This window comes from Anthonomus grandis, chromosome 11 (genome assembly GCF_022605725.1).
Source record: "Anthonomus grandis grandis chromosome 11, icAntGran1.3, whole genome shotgun sequence".
NCBI lineage: Eukaryota > Metazoa > Arthropoda > Insecta > Coleoptera > Curculionidae > Anthonomus > Anthonomus grandis.
This window is the reverse complement of record NC_065556.1, coordinates 19,790,583-19,797,144: the sequence shown is the minus strand read 5'-3', so window position 1 is coordinate 19,797,144 and position 6,562 is coordinate 19,790,583. Positions and strand designations below refer to the sequence as shown.

At 34.7% G+C, this 6,562-nt stretch overlaps 1 non-coding gene across 1 annotated transcript; it reads right to left on the bottom strand.

The window, feature by feature from the left end:
- Positions 1 to 214: 214 nt before the first annotated feature.
- On the bottom strand, positions 215 to 405 carry LOC126742594 (U2 spliceosomal RNA). Its single transcript, XR_007662617.1, has one exon. It is a non-coding gene; the product is annotated as a U2 spliceosomal RNA (small nuclear RNA).
- Between the last annotated feature and the right edge of the window lie 6,157 nt (positions 406 to 6,562).

Sequence of the window (6,562 nt, the reverse complement as noted above, 5' to 3'; positions counted from 1 at the left end):
TAAATCGGACCGGTACTTGGAATATCGGTACTGAACTTGTCGATATTGTAACCAACCCGTACTTTCCTCAGTATCGCACATCCCTAGTAGTTACAGTTAGTGTGATCGATTGGACGGATATATTTTCTGCACAGGACACGAACACAGGAGATTCCTGTAATGTACTGCATACAACAGGAATACTCCGAAGACTTAATATTGACATTTATTTAAATAAAAATGGGCCGATCCCGGAGGTACTGCAATACCGGGCCAACCCGTGACAGAGGTGGAGCAAGCCCCTAACCTCCGTCAATTTCCAAAAATCAGTTTAATATACTGGCTCCGCATGCGGAGCGTATCAGATATTAAGCTGATAAGAACAGATACTACACTTTGATCTTAGCCAAAAGGCCGAGAAGCGATAACTAAAAAATCATTTTTTAATACTACTTATACTCGAATCCTCCGAAATTCACAAGTAACATGTGTTAGGCCCTCCATCTACCATACGTCGCGTCAAATAAAAAGCTCATATCGATTTTTTTGCGGTAGGCAACCCGCCTTACACACACGCTAAAATGTGTGATATCGGTTGCCTATGCACATTCTTACTGCTTGCGGCCCCTATAATTTTTATAGGTAACTATGTAACATATTCATACAAATAATATAGAAATCTGTAAATAAGATTCATTAATACAGATTTCTTTTATCGTATTATTTCGTAGTCCTCTCAAGATGGTGCGAGTCGCTAAATAACAGAATACTGTTATTAGAGGCTTTAATTAACACGCGATTGTAGTTTAATGCTTTGACAACAGATGGCGGCGACAATAACTGCACCTAATGGGGTCACTAAAACGTAAAATGCTTTAATACAGTTTTTTCAGACATTATGATTTTAATATGTCTGCATCCCTAATTCACATGATCTCAACGATAAAATACCAATATTAATATCCAACATGAGGGTACATAAATTACGCCCACCTTAATCTGGTGCCTTTTGCTTAATCCAGTGTGGGACTGTGAAAGTTAAGAACGGCGCTCACCCCCCTATGTATAAACTTATTGAAGGAAAACATACGCCCCGTACTAATTTTATTTAATCCCGTTAATGCCATTGTTAGTTTGTTTGGTTGCGGGTGATAAGTTTTTGATTTGGGGGTGGAACATTTGTATTATTAGTAAGAGGAACAGTAGCATTCCTAAGGGGCAATATCCTGATAGGTTTCTACTAACTTATATTTGCATTAGATACCTTAAATTCCAGGAATATACCATGTGTTTATGATAAGGATTAAGCTTGCTCATGTATCTTTTTTTAATATAACTTTTTAAATTTTTATTCATCAATTTTCATCCCTCTCCATCGTTTTATCACATTTCATGAAAATTTATACCCGCCATCCCATCGAATTTCCGCGATCGCATTAACTATAGTTATAGCAAACCCAGCTAATAGACATTATCATTATTCATTAGAGGCAAACGTGCAAGAGGCAGCAATGTATTCATGAGACCGTGACACAGGATAGGTACCCTTATAAAGTCATTTGCTATTCGAGATTCATGGCCGTTTGATACCGCTTGATGTATTGGCAAGACTGTTTCATAAACTATATTATCCCCGAGTTAAGTCATTACCCATCAGTCATGAACTACTACAGTTCTAAGCACACTCCAGACTCGTGAGTAATGGATAAATTATGCAATCGCCTCATGCCCGTATGCTAATGCCCAAGTGTCTTTTGATTAATTGCTCTTTGATTCGAGATTATCGGTCGCCGTTTTCGGGTTTAACTGAGCTCAGCTCTGGTTCGGTCGGGATCATGTAAATTCCCGGCTAATAGGTAATCCCAGACTGACGTTTGGACATTCTTTGGGGGTATAAATCACCGACAGATTAGTTAATTAATTAGTGAATCTGTTAAGAGAGCAGCTGTATTATCATTATATTATTGCGCATATGTAATATGAATTATTAAATGTCTAAAAGCTCTTGTAGAACGGTGAGGCTTATGTTAACCCTTTAAAAAAAAGGGAAATTTAATTTTTTTTTTAGAAATTCTTACCGTGTGCAATCGGAATAAGAGCTGCATTGGAAGAAAAATATCACGCAGAACAACATTCATTAGTGTTACAGGGATATCTACTGAAGGATATACAGGATGTAAATAAATAGATGCGAAAAAATTCAGGGCCTGATTCTTGGGTTAATTTTAAGAAAAAAACTTTAAATGAACGTATATCTTAAAAGGCGTAACTTTTGAGATACTGGATGGTTTGAAGAAAGATTGAAGGTTTGAAGGATGAAAGATTGAAGAAAAATATATGTTTTTTGTATAATACCTGTAAAACTTTTATAAAATGTAAAAACACATTCACATATTCCTGTTTTGCAGAAAACACAATAATGTGTACATCACATCTGTGATATAAACGTAAATGTACAAAATATCAAATCTCAGCAAACGAGTTTACCTAACTTCGCAAGCTAAAATCATCTAAAAAAAAGGGCGGCATTTTTCACAGTGTCCAGGGCGGCATTTTTTGTAAATCCGTGCCTGGACGTGTTTATAATTAATTTTTAGATGTAGAATTTTTTTTTGAAATTAAATAATTATAAAAAATGTCGCCGCATTTATCGACGAATCCGATAAAAAATTTCGGGAGAATTTTGAATTTCGGCACATGAATTAATGATTCGATTTCATAAGTCATTAATATCCAGTACCGGAATCCTGTACACCAAAGTTTTTAAATGACCCCATGTGGTAAAATCTAGTGGATTCATATCTGGTGCCCGAGGTGGCCAAAACTAAGGACCGCCTCGGCCTATCCAACGATTTGGATGTTTCGTCTAAATAACGATGAGCTAATAAACTAAAATGAGCAGGAGCCCCATTGTGCAGAAACCACATTATTCTTCTAACATCTAGGGGTACCGCCTCAAGGAGTCCTGGAAGTATCTTTCCCCATTCAATCTCTGTGGTAGAAAATGTGGGCCAATGAGGTGGTCTCCAATGATTCCAACCCACATACATTTTAAGAAAATTGTTGTTGGTGATGAGCTTCAACTATGGCATGAGGTTCTTCGTCCGCTCAAATGTGGTTATTATGGTAGTTAATGATTGCCTCTCTGGAAAAATTAGCCTCATCGATAAATATAATCTGCCTCAAAAGTGAGGGTTTTGCTCAATGACTTTTAACATCCAACGAGAAAATTGAAGACGCTTAGGAAAATCTCGTGGTAATAGAGCCTGGACTCGTTATACGTGAAATGGATATAATAACTGATCCTTAAAAATAGTCTATACATGATTGACATGTAGTTGCAGACCAATTTTTCTAGTACTGGTGTCAGGTTGTTAATCAATTAAATTAAACACTGCTTCTTCTAATTCCGGTTTTCTAATATCGCGTTGGCGACTACAATCATGCTTTCTTGGTTGAAAAGTTCTAGTTTCTCGTAGTCTTTGATGAAGGCGTGCAAATAATGTATGATGAGGTGCCATTCGTTGAGGGTACATTTCAGCATACATTCTAGATGCTTGCGATGAATTTCCGTTAGCAAGACCATAAACAAAATGCATATCGGTCATTTCTGCATTTGAATAATTTGCCATTTTGATGAAGTGGATCAAAATTGCACAAAAAAGTTTCTACTTTAAAGGAGGCAAGAACTGACAATCAACCAACAATCATCAGTAGACATTTAACAGGTTAATACAGAATGATAGATTAATACATTATTTGAAAGGTTAAGTAAAAAATAAAAAGGGTTAAGTAAACAGTGGTGTACCATATTTTTCATCAGAAATATTTACTTTAAACCTTGCACGAATGTCACTGATACAAATAAAAAAAATAAGTGAACCTCAGAAATTGCCTTTTGATGCATACAAAATATTTCTAAAATATCTACAGGGATTTCACAGGTATTGTAAGAAATATATAAATTTTTCTTCAATCTTTAGCACCCGGTATCTCAAAAGTTAGGACTTTTAGGACATACGTTCATATAAAGTTTATTTCTTAAAATTTACCCAAAAATCAGCCCCTGAATTTTTTCGCATCTATTTATTTACACCTTGTATAGAATGCCTTAAGCATATGCTGGAAAGTTTTAGGAGACTTCTGGAAAAGCATTAAAACGTCATTCTTTCTCGAAGCAGTTTACTAAAAATTTAAAACACAAATTTTTTGTTCACTAGGACTAAGAAATAAAGAATTTAACTGTTATTCAAGGCGATAGAATCAAAAATCCAAAAATGATAATCTAATTCTCACCGACTAAGAAAAAATAACAAAAAAACAAATCAAATGATTCTTAATAGGATTTCCAAAGATTTGTGAACACAAATTTAGCATATCTAGTATCAAGCAGAAAAGGAACCTCTAACATAACGCCTTGGAAAAATTGAGTTTTCTTAGTATTGAACCTAACAAGTTATAGGCTTTCCAGAGTATTCTAAGTACAATTTTCTCTGGAAACGTAGATAAACATTGAATTTTTTGATTAATTTAATGAGGAGTTTACACTTTGACGTTTCAAATTGACCTAGAATCATCCAGAAAAGTAACTTCTAACACAACTGATGCTGATTTTATTTATGGCCCTTGTCTTCGTCAAGCGAAACAATATCGTATTCAAAATGTGCGTATATGTAAATACATGTATTCTGTATTCGTCTAATTTTTAATTTACGAAAATCAGATCACGTATCACATAAAATTAATGATTTGAACTGGTTGAATATGTCAAATCGTAGAACTCAACATTTGAGTGTTTTTATCAATGGTTTAATTACTCTAAATTTAAATCTCTAAAAAATAAATTTAAATATAATATTCCTCGATATAATACAAGAACATACAAGAAGTCTTTTATGTACTTACAATGCGATTAAAACATGTAACTCCTTGCCAAACAATGATTTACTACTTCCTAATTTATCCAAGTTTAAGTCAGGATTTAGGTTGTATTTATTTAGAGAACAGTTGAGTTCCTATTTTTTAACTCACCAGCATCGTGTGCTCTAGAAGTAGCATGATGGTTGTATACGATTGCATACAAGGGTGTTTGTTTGTATTGTTTTGGTGCAGGTTGTGAGTTTTATATCTCCCCCGTGTTGGGTATAAAAAAGGGTTTAAGTATTTTTCTGAATAATTATTTCTTTATAATATTTCATCTTTATATTATTTTTCTTATTATTATTATGTATGACTACCGAAATTTATTTATTATTTATTAGGGTTAAGTTTGAGTAGCCTTAGGCTAGACTTCGCCTTTTTTTCATTCGTAATATTTGTCAATATGTTGTTTTTTTTTGAATAAAAGACGATTATTATTATTATTATTATAAGTATATTTTTTTTATTTCATCCGGACAGTTTAAATTTTCATATTGTTTTAACTATATCCGAGTGTATAGGCAGTTGATGTGATTTTTTCTTCTCTCATGCAATTGGATTCTTTCTTTGGTTTCTAAGGTTTCTAAGAAAAATAACATTCTGACTGACCATGTATTCATCACCCCACTTGTTTAACACCTTCAGCTGCACTTATAAATAAATAATTTCAAATTAATTTCGAGTTCGGGTTTCTGAGCCGGGTGGGTGGGAAGGGGGGAAGTAGCTCAGACATAAAATAAAAGTCAGTTGGCGCAGAATACCGTTTTAGTACATATAGCAGTGGAAAGCGGGGAACATTAGCGCGCCTGCAGCGGAAATAGGCCGGAGATGAAACCGTGACGTCATTTCCTGAAGACGCTAAGCTATGGCGTCTTCGAGCGGAGCGAGCAGCGCCGCGACGCCAAAAACACTAATTCTTCGCCATCGCCTGCCTCGATTATTAACCGGACGGGTAATCAATACTTAGACTAGGAATATCTTATTTAATACTTATAATTTATATAAAATTTAGGATTAAGTGAACACAAAGTGGACTTTTCTTGACTTTCGACCCTCCCGGGGGGATTCGTTTTTTCTAACAAAAGGCATATGCCAGGGATCAAGTTGATATAAGCCGGTTAGAGTTGGTGAAGGGGAGAGCGGAGCAAACTGCGGGGTTCGTTCCCGTTTCGCTTTCACACCAGTAACCACACAATACGCGCCGGTGGCTGCTAATGTTCCTTAATCCCCCGATTTTCTCGCTTCGATGGCATTTAATGAAATGATAGGTTATGCGACGAATTTAATATGGGGTGTGAATATTTTTGGCAAAACTGGCTCCTTAAAATTCATCTGTTTTTTTAGTTAATTAAAGCCATTAATTTGGATCTTCAAGCACGGATTTTTTCTTTTGTACTGCATTTTTACGTATAGTTGGAAGTAATTTTTTGATTTTTCTAGCAATTGATATTTCCACATATTTTTGTTAATCTCTCACTGTAACTGAAAGAAGAGGTATTTCTTTTAAATTAATTGAAAACATTTTTTTACTTCTCCTGGACAGGTGATGTTCCATGTTCTTTGAAATATTTTTTTTCTCCCAGATAGATGAAATTTTAAAATTGTTATCCTGTGCCTGAAATAACAGCCTTTTTTGAAAATTCAAGTTTAATATATTTGATAA